Below are 15212 nucleotides of genomic sequence, written 5' to 3'. Positions count from 1 at the left end.
AAGTCACCTTGTATACCTATTAGCAGAAAGACGACACAGAGATAAATAATGCCTGACCCCCTGAATAGCTCTCTCTCTCAGCCGAGCGGCACAACCCTATGCATGCTCTGAAGTCAGTCCCACCCTGTTCAGCGGGGCGTACTCCCGAGTAAGCGCGCCGCGGAGGATCGCAGCCTCGCTTCCTGCTTTGCCAGCTCCGCCTCCGCGCTCCTGTTACCTGCTGCTCACTTGGGCTCTACCATCCCTCGGCAAGGCCCGCCCACCCCATCGAACCGCCGCCTTTGCCATTGGCTCCACAGGCTGCTCATTTCCCCCGCCCATGGCCCGGAGGCAGGTTCGCGGAAGGCAATAGCCGTCTCCAGGGCCGGCGAAGGAAGGAGCTGCTGCTGCTGCTCTGCTGGAGCCCCTCGGGCTCTGCGCGGCTGTGGAGAGCTTCCGAGCCGGCGGTGGCAGAGCGGCGATGTAGCTGCCGCTAGGCGGTGCCCCGGCCAAGTGTGGCGCGACGGCGGCGGCGGCGGCGGAGGCTCGTTTCGCTTCCCGACAGACGAGGATGCTGCTGCTGCTGCTGCCGTTGCTGCTGCCGCCGGGGGAGGCGGGCGGCTGACTTTCTTCCCCGACCCGCCCGAGGCGGCGGTTGCCCCTCCTCAGCACTTAGCCGGGTGGCGATGGGCGAGAAAGTTTCGGCGGCGGCTGAGGAGAAAAAGCAGCAAGAGCGACAGAGAGATTACGACGGCCGGAGGGTCTCGTCCTCTTCTTCCAGCTCCTCGTCGTCTTCTTCCTCCTCGTCGTCAGGCTCCCAAACTCTCTCAGAGGAGGGAGACGCCGCCGATGCCTCAGCCGGACAGCTCGGCGGCGGCGGTGGTTTCCCCCGGGTTTCCCCCCTCAGCCGCAGCACCCCCGAGCGGCAGGTGGCGGGCGTGGAGGCGCCGGCGACAGCTGCCGCGGTTTCCCCGGTCAGAGGGAAAGAGGACGAAGTGAAGAAGCGGGCTCATGTGGACGACGACGCGGGGCAACGGCAGCGCCGCCGGCGGGAGGGCGAAGAAGAAGAGGAGGAGGAAGAGGAAGAGGACGACGACGAGGAGGACTCTGCCAGCCCAGGTGCTGCCGCCGCCGCCGCCGCTGGTGGTCTCGGCTGCCGCTTTCGTCCCGAGAACGACGCCTCGCTGGAGGAGCAAGACGAGGAGGTGCGTATATGCGGGTTACGCCGGGGGAGGGGGGTGTCGCTTCATTCCTCCGGATGGGGTGTTTGCGGATGAACGGAGGCGGGTTTTTTTTTATTTTAAGAACAAACTAGGCTTGTCCGCTTCAGGGTTGCCGCCCGCGGGGCGAGTCCGGGCCAGTTGTGGCGGGAAGTGGGTTGCTGACCTCGCCTGACTGGGTCGGGCAGGAGGGACTGACCCACCGACCGCCGGCGGTGTCCGTCCTACTTGCCTGTCTTGGGGTGGGCGTGAGGTAGCTGCCTAGGGTGGGCTCCCTGCCAGGTGTTGACGGGTGGGTGTGCCTCTTCTGATTGACTAAGAGTGTATGTGTGGGGCGTCTCTCCTTAATTTCCCCTGCGGTCTGCCACAAATGAGGCTCTTGGAGTTCATCCGATTCCCCACCCCTTCGGGTTTGGGTTAGAATCTAAAGCTGTACCGCCTTGACACGAATGACAGACGAGTTTTTTCTTCTTGCGGTGAACCTCGTTTAATGTTCAGCCAACGTGTGTGTGCGCGTGTGAGCATCGTGCTTTGATAGGGATGGATATTGGATGGCTTCTGAAATGGCAGAGAGGCGAGTACAGAGTAAGAGCAGGACGTTTGAGTCGTTTCCAGGTTTTGGCCTACTGCTCCCATTAGCTCTGGCCAGCACAGCCAATGGTGAGGGTTGGTGAGATTTGTGGCTCTGGCCCACAAGTTGGCGATCACTACCTGATTAGAGGATGGTGCTTTAGGATGTGCACTGGTTATTAGAGGCTTTCTCTGGTATTCATAACAAAAGCTCTTGTGGCAACTTCAAAGCTAACAAATTTATTCTGGCATACATTTTCGTGGATTTTGCCCATTTCATCAGATGTGTGTGCAAGTGGACAGTGTTCATGAAAACCTATGCCAGTACAAATTTGTTGATTTTTAAGGTGCAACAAGATGCTTTGTTGTTTTTGCAACAGACTTGACAGGGCTAATCTTGTTCTCTGGTTTTAATACAATTTGGCTCCATTGGAATGGGATCACACTAGTGCTGAATAGTATAACAGAAAGCTGCAACATGTCTTGTGCTTCTCCGGGGACAGCCTCTAGGGGAGCTATTGTTATGAAGAAGTGACAAATTTCAGAGGGATAGCTATTTTAAAAGTCTGTATCGTGTGTATTGCAGAACATATACTTTTTGGTATTTGTGAAGAGGCTGTCCCTAAAACAGGAGAGTTCTTGAAGCTTGAAGAATTTTATTTGAATGTGTGTATACATGATTTACCTTTGGAAATAGGACTGTAATTAAGAGTTACAGGTATGTAGTGGCCTTGTATCCTTCTTTGTAACCCTGGTTGAGCAAAGAAAGCTACTTTTATGTTCACAAACCTAGCAACTACCTTCTCTGAGCTGCTGAATTAGGTTGCAAGGTTACACAACTGTATTTAATAATAAGATAATAAAATTTATTATCCGCCTCTCCCTTTGATTGAGGCGGGGAACAATAGTAAATATAAAATACATAAAACTGAATTAAGAACATAATATACATTGTTAAAACATTCTAAAAATATTTTAAAACTCCCCTGTTCCCTGGCCTAGAGAAGGATTTACATGGTAGGGAAATGAGTCTTAATTTGTTCCAGGGCTAAGTCTTGCCATCTTTTATCAGCTGCTGGGACTCAGGATGGGTAGTGTTTGCATCAGATCTGAGCTCCAACATCACTACCCAGAAATTGAGCACTACGCTGTAGAAAAACATTTTTTCTGTGAATGAATTGATTATATGACTGTGTTCTGAAGTGAACTTGGTGTCAAACACCCATTATATACTCACCATGTAACTGGCAGTAGTCTTCTTGGAGGTGCTAAGCAGCATAGTTTTATGGAGTAATGGTTAGTTTTATAAGTGAGAGATCTATTCGGTGATACATGTCTGCACATGCTGTTTATTAATTTGGATCTATGATTTTTCTGGATTCACATGAGAAAGAATAATACAAAGTATGAGTACTTTTACTATTGTTTAGTAACTTTTTAAAAATGACAAATATGCTAGGTGTTATATGGAATACATGATATTTATGTAGCAGAGACTGAAGTAGTGTAGAAATGAACTTTAAGTCAATTTTCCTGCAATGATTAAATGGATATTCATGTTTAAAAATGTGACCTCTGCACATTTTCAAGCAGTTCTATTTTCTTTAATGGGTCTTATAATTTAATCTACTGTCCATGAGGACTTTCACACCAGAGGAAATCACGCTTCCTTACCTTTGCTCTGCTTCTCTTCCGCATTTGAAAGAAGCTGAAATTACATGGGGAAGAGAGCAGTGACCATGTGGCCCATACAGTTCACTGGAACAGCTCCCTCTAGTGGGTGTTTTGTAGTGCAACTTTGCCTGCACATAGCAGAAAGTTGCTGCCTTGCTTTGTACATTAGAAGTATCTTTTCTTGGGTATAGAATTTTATACTGTCTGCACTAATTATTTCAGGACACTTTGCAGTTTGGTTTCTGGTGTGCAGTTGCAATCGTGTGCCCTTCCTCAGTTTTATTGCAGTCAGCAGATTTGCTCATGGTTGAAATGGAAACTTAAGAGTTTGCTGTGCTGGGCTTCTGATATACAGCACATAAACAAATTGATGTGTACTCAGGTAGAACAACCGTATCTCACTTTAAATGGGATTCTCAAACTTCAGCTCTTTGAAGGTCCCTGAAGAGTCCTTTCTTAAGTTAAGGAAGAATTGGGCCTACCCAATATTAGCAAAAAGTCTATAAAAAGTAAAGGCTGCCAGCACTATAGGAGTATACTAAAAGTTGAGGGAGACAGATCATTGTGTTAGATCAATGTTCTTTTCACCCAAGGACGAGATCCAAACAGCCCTTAAGCACGACTCCACCATTCCAGCGACAGAGGGTTCAAAAGCGCTTTTTTGATTAGTAATCAAGGCCTGGTCTCTTCAAAGGGAGCAATCAGACAAAAGACATAGGGAATATGGTACAGTATTAAAGCTTTCAAGGGGCAGGGCCCAGTAGCAGCATTAACCAATCAGAACATAACACTGAGGCATAGCTAATTATGCTAAACAGTCCTGTAAACAATACCTTTGGCCTGACAGTAAGTTACAGAGAGTTAACTTCAACACAGACAGCTGGAGCCAGGACTCTTGTTTATATTAGTAATCAAGGATGCAAGGACGCACACAAGGAGACATTCTCATACAGGGCATTTTGACATTTTGCTTGGAGTGCAATGGAGATTTTACAGTTTCCTGTTAAAAATGGAGGTGGTTCTGCTAACATTTTCCCCCCTTTAAAGCAATTTAAAAATCAAGCTTGCTAACTTCTTTTAGATCATCTGTGGCTAAGGCTTCACAATACAAATACATTTGCTGGTGGATTACAGACTTTGCAAGACTTTTCATAAAAGACAAAATACAGGGAAGGCAAAAAGCAAGGATAAACAAAAATCATTACAATGGAACAAAATACAATGCAAGAAATCCCTCTTTTAACTACTCCATATTGGATAACTAGTGAGCCATCTAAATAGATCATCAGTGGGTGGTTCAACTGCTTAATGAGGAAGGCAAATTGATAACAGACAACAAAGAAAAGGCTGAAGTGCTTAATTCCTATTTTGCCTCGGTCTTCTCCTAAAAGCGGGTCTATGACTCCCCTGGAAAAAGTGAAGCAGAAGTTGAGGGGGCAGGATTGCAGTTTGAGATTGATAAAGAAATGGTCAAAGAACACCTAATTTCCCTGAATGAGTTTAAATCTCCAGGGCCCGATGAACTGTATCTAAGAGTAATGAAGGAGCTAGCAGAAGAACTCTCAGAACCCTTGTCTATTATCTTTGTAAAATCATGGAAGATGGGTGAGGTGCCGGACGACTGGAGGAGGGCTAACGTTGTCCGTATCTTCAAAAAAACAAAAAGGAACCTGGGAACATGGGAACTACAGACCAGTCAGTCTGGGAAAATTCTGGAGCAGATTATAAAGAAGTCAATCTGTAAACACCTTGAAATCAATGCAGTGATTACTAGAAGCCGAAATGGATTTGTCAGGAGGTGTAGGGAACGCTGATCAAATTTGCAGATGACACAAAATTGGGTAGGATAGCTAATACTCTGGAAGACAGAAACAAACTTCAAAGTGATCTTGATAGACTGGAGTGCTGGGCTGAAAACAACAGAATGAAACTTAATAGGAATAAATGCCAAGTTCTACATTTAGGGAATAGAAACTAAATGCACAGTTACAAGATGGGGGACACTTGGCTCAGCAATACTACAAACGAGAATTGTTGTAGATCACAAGCTGAATATGAGCCAATAGCACAATATGGCTGCAAGAAAGGCAAATGCTATTTTGGGCTGCATTAAGAGAAGTATAGCTTCCAAATCACGTGAGGTACTGGTTCTTCTCTATTCAGTCCTGGTTAGGCCTCACCTAGAGTATTGTGTCCAGTTCTGGGCTCCACAATTCAAGAAGGACGCAGACAAGCTGGAGCGTGTTCAGAAGAGGGCAACCAGGATGATCAGAGGTCTAGAAACAAAGTCCTATGAAGAGAGACTGAAAGAACTGGGCATGTTTAGCCTGGAGAAGAGAAGATTGAGGGGAGACATGATAGCACTCTTCAAATACTTAAAAGGTTGTCACACAGAGGAGGGCCAGGATTTCTTCTCAGAATGCAAGACACGGAATAACAGGCTCAAATTAAAAGAAGCCAGATTCCGGCTGGACATCAGGAAAAACTTCCTAACTGTTAGAGCAGTGCGACAGTGGAATCAGTTACCTAGGGAGGTTGTGGGGTCTCCCACACTAGAGGCATTCAAGAGGCAGCTGGACAACTAACTGTCAGGGATGCTTTAGGGTGGATTCCTGCATTGAGCAGGGGGTTGGACTTGATGGTCTTGTAGGCCCCTTCCAACTCTGCTATTCTATGATTCTTTGTTAACTTTCATTTACAACTAACGTAGGGCTCTAAAAGTCTGCTAACAATTGGGTGGCTAGGAAGAGTCAATTTTCCTGTAACTCTCATAAACTGATATCTGATTAGTGATCAAATTTCTATAAATCTCAGTTTGTGAATATAGAAGCAATTTGACTTTGTACATGTTGTAGTGTATTTTTCATATTAACTTTGCACTTCCCTTTAGCAAGGAGCACATGAAAGGAAATTAATTAATTGGTGAGTTGCACTACAACACTACTACATACAAAACATGTGTATTCCTTAATGCATGTTTAGGCTAAAGGTGGCTCCTGTGTCTGAAAAGCTTGAAGATTACTGAATTACAACATAAGGTTAGAGGAAGGAAATGGCGCAACACTAGATAGTCAAACATAAGTTGCTGGAATAGCATACCTAAGCCATTAATTAATCTGCCAGTGCTGAAACATCTGTTGTTGTTTATTCGTTCAGTCGCTTCCGACTCTTCGTGACTTCATGGACCAGCCCACGCCAGAGCTTTCTGTCGGCCATCGCCACCCCTAGCTCCCCCAAGGTCAAGTCTGTCACCTCCAGAATATCATCCATCCATCTTGCCCTTGGTCGGCCCCTCTTCCTTTTGCCTTCCACTTTTCCTAGCATCAGCCTCTTCTCCAGGGTATCCTGTCTTCTCATTATGTGGCCAAAGTACTTCAGTTTTGCCTTTAATACCATTCCCTCAAGTGAGCAGTCTGGCTTTATTTCCTGGAGTATGGACTGGTTTGATCTTCTTGCAGTCCAAGGCACTCTCAGAATTTTCCTCCAACACCACAGTTCAAAAGCATCTATCTTCCTTCGCTCAGCCTTCCTTATGGTCCAGCTCTCGCAGCCATAGGTTACTACGGGGAACAGAAAGAAATTTATATTATTACAAAACCAAGGGAATAGCAGCAAGTGCCTCAGAAGATGCTTGGTCATTGGACCCCTTCATTTTTATAAAATGAATTGGTTTCAATCCGTCTTTTTTCTTCTACAGCAGAAAGTTACAAAACTTGTGACTGGGTTCAGATGATACAATAGTCAATGGTTGATTAAATAGTCCACGGTAGACTAAATAATCCTGTCATCTGTCAGGAAAAAAACATGCCATGGTTAGTTATTATCTAGAAATAATAACTAACACACAGCTCTACTGCTCCTTTTCATCCTCATCAGGTGTGGCTGTGGATGTGCTGAACCAGTGCTTGGCTGCGACAATGGACTGGATGAGGGCTAATAAACTGAAGCTCAATCCAGACAAGACTGAGATGCTGCTGGTGGGTGGTTCATCTGATCGGATGGGGGGTGTTCAACCGGTTCTGGATGGGGTTGCACTCCCCCTGAAGGAGCAGGTTCGTAGCTTGGGGGTTCTCTTAGAACCATCTTTGTCACTTGAGGCTCAGGTGGCCTCGGTGGCACAGAGTGCTTTCTACCAACTCCGGTTGGTGGCCCAGCTACGCACCCTATCTGGACAGGGATAACCTAGCTTCAGTTGTCCATGCTTTGGTAACTTCCAAATTAGATTACTGCAATGCCTTCTACATGGGGCAGCCTTTGAAGACGGTCCGGAAGCTGCAGCTTGTGCAAAATGCGGCGGCCAGATTGATAGCTGGAACAGGGAGGTTTGAGCATATAACACCGATTCTGGCCCGCTTGCATTGACTGCCTATATGTTTCCGAGCCCAATTCAAGGTGCTGGTCTTAACCTATAAAGCTCTACATGGCTTGGGACCACAATACCTGATGGAACGCCTCTCCCAACATGAACCCACCCGTACACTGCGCTCAACATCTAAGGTCCTCCTCCGAGTGCCTACTCCGAGGGAAGCTCGGAGGATGGCAACAAGGGAGAGGGCCTTCTCAGTGGTTGCCCCCCGACTGTGGAATGATCTTCCCGATGAGGCTCGCCTGGCGCCAACGTTATCTTTTCGGCGCCAGGTCAAGACTTTTCTCTTCTCCCAGGCATTTTAACAGCATTTAACAACGTTAAGTTTGTTTTTAATGGACCCCAGAATTGTTGTTTTTAAGTGGATACTGTTGTTTTTATACTGTTTTTATGTTTTTTAAATTTTTGTATACTTTTAATGTTTACTATTTTTAATTGTTGTAAACCGCCCAGAGAGCTTCGGCTGTGGGGTCGTATATAAATGTAATAAAATAAAATAAATAAATAATAAATAAAATAACCAATGCAAATAATCAACAGTGTGCAGAGTTGATTATCTGCATAACTGTTGATTATTGTGTCATGTGGCAGGCTCCATTGATTATTTCCCATGCCTACAGAGTCACGAGGCAAGAGTGGTAAAGGGGAATCGGTGGCGCCATTCGGTTGGGGAGGGAAGAGGGAGGATAGAGCAATAGCCAACCATGCCTTTATAGCCTACTCCATGGATGACTTATTAGCATGTCGCCCAAGCGTGATATGCAAATAATCATCTGTGGAGTGGACTATAAAGACAGGTTGGCTATTGTGTCATCCGAATGTGCCCATAGTCAAGAAGATTGCTTAAGATGGGGCATAGCTTCCCACCTTGCCTGTTCTCCCCGCCCCCCAGAATACCTAAAATGACATACAAACCTGCAAACAAACACTTCCATAGATTAATGGAGTAGGGAAGCAGACACACATATTGGAGGATACTGATTGTGCAGACCCATTTCAGTCTGGGTTCCAGCCTAGTTATGGAATGGAATTGGTTGCCCTTGGTTATCGGGACAAGGACAGGGAGAGGGCAGCACTATTACTATAGTAGCTTTTGGTGCCATTGATCATGATATTTTCCTAGATCACCTCTGGGGGTTGGGGGCACCATTTTGCGATGCTTTCATTCTTATCTACGGGGCAGTTTCCAGAGAGTAGTGTTGGGAAATTGTACGGCGACCCCCCGGTAGTCTTACTGGGGTGTGCATGTGTGCCTCAAGATACCACCTTGTCTCAAATGCAGTTTAATATGTATGCTGGGTGTGGTCATTAGGGGATTTGAGGTGAGGTGCCATAAGTATGGTGATGACACCCAACTCTATTTGCCCATTACATCTGAATCACAATCTGGATCAGTGCTTGGAAGGCGGTGGTGGGCTGGATGACAGCCAATAAGATAAATCCTGATATGGAGGCACTGTGGGTGAGTGATTCTCAGGTCTGGGAATTAGAAAAATTACCAAGTCTGGAAGGGGTTGTACTTCTCCTTAAAGGAACAGGTTCGCAGTTTGGGGTGGTCCTGGATCCATTGCTGCCATTGGAGGCCAAAGTGACCTCTGTGGCTAGGAGCTCCTACTACAAGTTTAGGCTGGTATTCCGACTGCACCCGTTCCTTGGTAGGGATAGCCTAACCATTGTGATCCATGCATTGTTAACCTTGAGATTGGATTATTGCAATGTGTTATATGTGGGGCTGCCCTTAAAGCTGGTTAAGAAACTGACTAGTGATGAATGCAGAAGCAAGGTTATTGACTAGGGTGCCTTACCAAGAATATGTTATGGCTGAGCTAAAGGATCTAGTCTGCCTGTTAGTCTGCTACCAAGCTAGGTTTAAGGTGTTTGTATTAAGATACAAGGCCTATACAATGCAGGTCAAGGTGACGTCTAGGAATGTCTGTCCCTGTGCCAACTTCACAGACCATTACAATCTTCAGGGGAGGCCATGTTGTCCATGCCATGGCCTTTGGATTTCCATTTCTCAATGACATGGAGACAGGCCTTCTCTGAGTAGCCCTTGCCTTGTGTAATGTGTCCCCTCTGAAGTACCCCAGGTCTCAATACTGGGAGGTGTTAGGTTTTCAATTAATGCCTGTTTATTTTGGCTTTTCCTCAGCCATGAGCTATCTTTGTACCAGCCTCATGATACGTGTGTGTGTACACGCTTGCTCGCACGCCAGTGTCTTGAGGATTGGCTCTTTAGGTAAGGATTCAGTTTGAAGTGTGCTTTGCCCATTCCTCACCTCCCAGGATCAAGGGATGGGAATACTGATGCCCTGAGCCAGCACCTTGAAGTGCTGTCTTAATCTGGAACCAGCTTTCCAATTAGGGAGGAGTGAGTAGGGAGTGAAACTGACCTACCCACATTCTCAAGGAATGCTCTTTGAGACTGTGGCTCAATTGGAAGCCACTCTCCCACACCCTCTCCCTTCTTGGAGGCAGAAAGGCCTCTCTTGACATCTTCATGGTCCCCGGTATGCTGAATTCAGCCTGTGAGCTGGAGGTTATCCATCCCTGCCTTACATGTCTTTCTGCCTGTATGTTTGCTATCAATGCTGAAGTTTGTTTTTAGTTCCCCGTTTCTTATTTGTTTCTCCAAATGAGAGCTCAATCAATATTATTAAGGAGGTAAGGATTATATGACCTTGCATCACAACATAAGCTTTGGTCTACCCCATATCATATATCTCCATGGCTGGGGAATTGTCTCCTTTGAGATACACAATAACTCACTTATAATAATTTTTACACAACAGATGACAATTATGTGGAAGGGAGGATACCAGGCATGGGGATCAGTGGGAGGGAGTGCCTGCATCCACTTCCAACTTCCCTCCCTGGCCAGGCACCTTTGGCGGCCATTGTGATTCCTAAGGTCAGTCTTGAGCAGTCAACCCAGTTCCACATACAAGGAAACAATCCACATGAATGGGCTGCATCCATTTGCTTTCTCCCACCTGCCATGTGTGGTTTTAAAATCATAACTAGATGCAACAGTGTGACTTTGAGAGGCTGAACTCTGGACATGCTCAAAGGGACCCTGTCCTGACACTGCTGTTTCCTTAGAAACTGAGGGAAGCGCATGCTTAGCCTTGGGAGGGAGGGAGAAAAGGGAAGCACTTTGTACATGCCCAGAAATAGGCTCTATGAATGGGGGCAAGTAGGTGGTCTGGCCCTGACCCTTCAGTACAGGCACCTGATGGAGCACTTGGTGGGCAAGAAGTGTGGGCTGGGGCAGTCCTGGCAGGACTTGGCTGGAACTGGACGTGTCCTCTGACAGCCACTTACTTCCCCTCCTTTGCAATACTACTTGTCAATCCTCTACCGAGGAGCAGCATCGCCAATGAGAGGAGGGAAGCTCCTCTCAGAGGACGTGGGCACCTGCGGGCCGCCAAAGGCATGCTGGGAGGTGTAGTACTGGCATGTAGAGTAGCTGATTTTGAATAAAGCATGGGTTAGCAAACCAGGTCAGTATGTGCAAACCACGTCACTATCTCTCAGTCCTAACTCAGCCCCCACTTTCCCGACCTCTCGCTAACTGTCTTTGTTCTCCTTCTACCCGATACTGAATTTAAGATTTTAGTATATAATGGCCACCTTAAGTGCCATTTTTCTTGGTAGCAAGGTGGGGTACAAATCAAATATATAACTATATAAAGTTTTTAATTAAATATTAGTAGTTCAATAAGAATGTTCATCCATCCACCCATTTAACGTTATTTTAAAATGTCATGTGAATATAGGTATAAATACTTTTCTAAAAATCTGCAAGGATTCTGTTTTTTAACTTATATAGAGAATTGTAGACCAGAATATTATATTTAACTCACATATGTTAATTTCAAATCTAGTATGAAAATAATACATTTATAATATTACACTTTGTGAAATTGTAACCAAATTAACAATCTTTTCAAGATTTCATATTTTAAGAAATATTTTATATGATCCATTGTTTCTGCCCCCACCCTGCAAACTTGAAATTTATTTTATCAGCTATTAGAGAAGAAAACTAAAGGAATTTACGAAATGATCCATAATAAATTAGTGAGAATCAGTGTCTGAGGTCAGTACTCAGTTTGTCTTACTATGAAAACAGTTTTCACTGTAGAAACACATATGAAAACTTTGTTTTGTGACCTACTTAGTTTCTCTCCAAAATCTCTGCTGTAGACTCTTTAGTTTTCTCTTATAGAGAAGGATTACTTAGTTTGTAATTTCAGCTGTAATTGAAAGTCAATGGTGGGTTGTCATTAGTATTCAGTGGAATATTTCTGCAATCCCACTGGTCTTGCCTTTTTAAAGGGCAAATTGAAATCAGGACTGTCTCAAAGGATCAGATATTACATGAATCTGGTATTTATAACATTTTGTTTTTGTAGTGTGCAATATTTATAGGTGGGATTTCCTCTTTCCCCTCATAGAATAGTAGAGTTGGAAGGGGCCTATAAGGCCATCAAGACCAACCCTCTGCTCAGTGCAGGAATCTACCTTAAAGCATACCTGACAGATCATTGTCCATCTGCCTCTTCAAAGCCTTTAGTGTGGGAGAGCCCACAATCTCCCTAGGTAATTGGTTCTATTGCCATACTGCTCTAACAGCCAGGAAATTTTTTCTAATGGCCAGCGGAATTGGGCTTCCTATAACTTGAGCCCATTATTCTGTGTCCTGCACTCTGGGAGGATCAAGAAGAGATCTTCTCTGTGTGACAGCCTTTCAAGTATTTGAAGAGTGCTATCATGTCTCCCCTCAATCTTCTCTTCTCCAGACTAAACAAGCTCAGTTCTTTCAGTCTCTCCTCATAGAGCTTTGTTTCCAGACCCCTGATCTTCCTCATTGCCCTCCTCTGAACCCCCTCCAGCTTGTCTGCATCAATCTTGAAATGTGGAGCCCAGAACTGGACATAATACTCAAGATGAGACCTAACCAGTGCCGAATAGAGGGGAATCAGTACCTTGCATGATTTGGAATCTATACTTCTATTAATGCAGCCCAAAATAGTATTTGCTTTTTTTGCAGCCACATCACACTGTTGGCTCATATTCAGCTTGTGATCTACAACAATTCCAAGATTCTTCTCGCTTGTAGTATTGCTGAGCCAAGTATCCCCATCTTGTAACTATGCATTTGGTTTCTTTTTTCTATGTGCAGAACCTGGCATTTATCCCATTCTGTTGTTTTCAGCCCAGCATTCCAGTCTATCAAGATCACTTTGAACTCTGTTTCTGTCTTCCAGGGTATTAGCTATCCCACCCAATTTTGTGTTGTCTGCAAATTTGGTAACCATTCCCTGCACTTCCTTGTCCAAACCATGAATAAAAACCTAGCCCACTTTTACATAGTTTGTTAATCAGAATATCATGGGGCACTTCATCAAAAGCTTTGCTGAAGTCAAGATATATTATGTCCCCACCATTCCCACAGTCAACAAGGGAGGTTACCTGAACAAAAAATGAGATCATGCAAACAGGGAAGAACATGATCTTAATCTCCAACCTGAAGCTCCTATTATGGTAAAGACATTACAGTTTTCCAGTGAAAACATATGTTGTATGAGTAGTCTCTCATGTAATGAGAGTAGTTTGGGGTTTATTTATATTGATTGAAAATTCTTGTGAGTTTAGTGTAAATGGCTGATGGTAAAAAATGTAGGGCTGATTCCTGGGTGTATTTGAAACATGGAGAGTTTGATATAGTTAGCTATTCTACAGCTAAAAGGTTAGTAGAACAGTTATCTAGAGAAATAGTAAGTTCCTTTAAGTAATTTTAAACAGATTGAGCAAATGTATTAAGAAAAAAAATCTGCATATTCAATCAACAAGATGGCATTATGGCAATTTCCCAATAATAACTTCTGGGATTTAATATAGAAGCTGGACACAGAAGCAAAATGTACTTCTAGTAGTCATGTTAGAACATACTTCTTTTGAAGATATTTTGTGACGCTTTAGACATGGGAGAGAAATACCAAATATGATGGGAGAACAATTGACTAAGCAGCAGCATTTACATGAGATAAACACAGAGCCAAAATTGAGCAGGAGTGAACAATGTGAAGTTTAGCACAAAAGACAAATACCATTTTATATAATAAATACAAATCAAGATAAGAAATAATCACACAGAAAAGTCCTAAGACAGTTGTGTAGATAGTAGGAAATGTAACTGCTTGACTGCTTGAGACGATTAGAAGTTATTTAGCTACATTTCTGGGAAGTACATTATTTAATTAAGGGAGGTATAATTTGGTGACTGTTTCCATAGGGTTGGGAAGCAAGAAAGATTAGACACACATTTATTTGTTTGTTGCATTTATATCCCACCTTTTTAAGGAACCCAAGGCGGCTTACATAATCCTCCTCTCCATTTTTATTCTCACAACAACAAACCTGTGAGGTAGGTTGGGCTGAGAGTCTGTGACTGGCCCAAAGTCACCCAGTGGGTTTCCATGGCCAAGTGGGGACTAGAACCCAGATCTCCCGACTCCTAGTCCAACACTTTAGCCACTACACCACACTGGCTCTCACACATTGACCTGGTTTGCACAACATGGCCTGGTCATTGTGGTTTATTTAACTCATGATGAGCTGTAGTGTGTGTGGCAGCTGTTTTGAATGTGCAACCCCCAATTGCAGCGATTGGGGGTTGTGTCAGTTGTGCAAACCTGGCCATCATGGGTTATTCAAGGGTTAAACAGCCCTCACATAACTCTTGATTAGCAATAGGGTTAAGCAAGTGTTGCCCAAATAACCCATGATGGCCAGGTTCGCATGACACACTGCAACCCTGATTGCCCCAATCAGTGGTTGCATACTCACACCATGGTTTATCACAAGGTAAGTAACCCTTGGTGAGCCAACCATGTTGTGCTAACAAGTCCAATGTAAAACAAGGAGAAAGTCCATCCAGCTGACAATTTGTTCTTTATTCTAGCAAGTATCTACTCTACTCAAGATGGACAACTCAGATACAGGTCCCTGTTTCCTAGAAATTCAGAGATGGTTAGTTTGTCTAATCTTCCTTGCCTGGAAGGAGCCTTTTGTATTTTATGCTTGTCATCTGTTTGCCACATGAATAGCTGTGGGGAGGATCCCTTTGTTTTGCCTGTTATTTAGGGTGACCATATTTTGGAAACCAAAAAGGAGCACAACACGGAAATCCCCCAAGGGGGCATTCCCACCAACATGTCTGGCCCTAGGGGGCGTGTCCAGCACCAAGGGGGTGTGTGTCCCACCTGAACATAGCCTTGGTCACATATCTGATTTCACAGCGCACAATTAAGACAAACTTGTTCTACATATCATCTTAATGTTAAAATCACTGAAATAAAGAACAAGTGAGACATTCAGTGTATCTGAAATTAACT

General features: G+C 44.5%; 1 protein-coding gene across 2 annotated transcripts in view; it reads left to right on the top strand.

The window, feature by feature from the left end:
* Nucleotides 1-1113: 1113 nt before the first annotated feature.
* The window catches only part of MAST4 (microtubule associated serine/threonine kinase family member 4), a 242288-nt gene continuing 228189 nt past the window's right edge, over nucleotides 1114-15212 (top strand). For both annotated transcript variants that reach the window (XM_063127992.1, XM_063127991.1), the window contains exon 1: nucleotides 1114-1184. The gene's annotated coding sequence lies outside the window, so the exon portion shown is untranslated. The remainder of the gene's footprint in view (nucleotides 1185-15212) is intronic.

Source organism: Elgaria multicarinata, chromosome 6, assembly GCF_023053635.1.
Source record: "Elgaria multicarinata webbii isolate HBS135686 ecotype San Diego chromosome 6, rElgMul1.1.pri, whole genome shotgun sequence".
NCBI classification, from domain to species: domain Eukaryota; kingdom Metazoa; phylum Chordata; class Lepidosauria; order Squamata; family Anguidae; genus Elgaria; species Elgaria multicarinata.
This window is presented reverse-complemented; position numbering and strand designations above follow the sequence as displayed.